This window comes from Fukomys damarensis, unplaced genomic scaffold (assembly GCF_012274545.1).
Source record: "Fukomys damarensis isolate Sample0158 unplaced genomic scaffold, DMR_v1.0_HiC HiC_scaffold_37, whole genome shotgun sequence".
Lineage (NCBI taxonomy): Eukaryota > Metazoa > Chordata > Mammalia > Rodentia > Bathyergidae > Fukomys > Fukomys damarensis.
In genome coordinates, this window is record NW_022900949.1 from 3892073 (window position 1) to 3892811 (window position 739).

Genomic DNA, 739 nt, shown 5'->3' on the forward strand with positions numbered 1-739 from the left:
GGGGACTTCTGTGACATAGGCTCCTGGGTCAACCTGGACCGAGTCCAAGCGTGTGGCAGATGTGTGAATGGCTGTGTGTCCAGCTGAGTCGGTCTCGCTTTCTAGCGTGGTCTGGGCAGATGTTGAAGTCCCCGGGGAATGGGTCACTATGTCCTTCCCAGATTCGCCGAAGGATGATGGTTTGGATTTGGACGCCGCATAGTCCTCTGTGGTCGAGGGGTGTGCAAGAGTAGCAGGGAATTGGGCTGAAGCAGTGGGTCTGGATTCCAGTCCAGAGGTTGTGGTCTGCACGCTGGACTGGGGCACCGCTGAGGAGGAGAAGGAGGAGGCAGGATTTGTCTGCCAGTCTGTGTGGCCCCTAGAGTTGGCTTTGTGGGCAGGTGTGCTGGCCCTCTGGATGTCCTTTGGGGTGGTAACAGTAAGTGGCATTGACCCCTGTGTCGGGGTGGCTGCCTCGCTGGTGGACTGGAGACTCTCCCTGGTGGAAGCAGGCGTGGAGAGGCTGTGTCTCCTCCCACTGGAAGGGGTGGCGGAAGGGGAGCTGGTGGCACTAGTGGCTCCCATGGCTGTGGTGGTAGAGGGAGCCAGGATATCGAGCACAGCGGGGGAAACCTGAGTCGGGCTCATTTGAGGGATGCTGGTGATGCCTGCAGATTCGGGCCCTGATGGCGAGGAAACCGTCCTTCCACTGGTGGTTCTGGTGTGCGTGGACTGCAAGGCAGTGGACCAGTGGGGCCCC

At 60.2% G+C, this 739-nt stretch overlaps 1 protein-coding gene across 1 annotated transcript in view; it reads right to left on the minus strand.

Moving 5' to 3' along the window:
* LOC104850827 (mucin-19-like) overlaps positions 1–739 on the minus strand; it is a gene marked incomplete at its 3' end in the record, with an annotated part of 21832 nt that overhangs the window by 1624 nt on the left and 19469 nt on the right. The gene's annotated exons all lie outside the window — the stretch shown is intronic.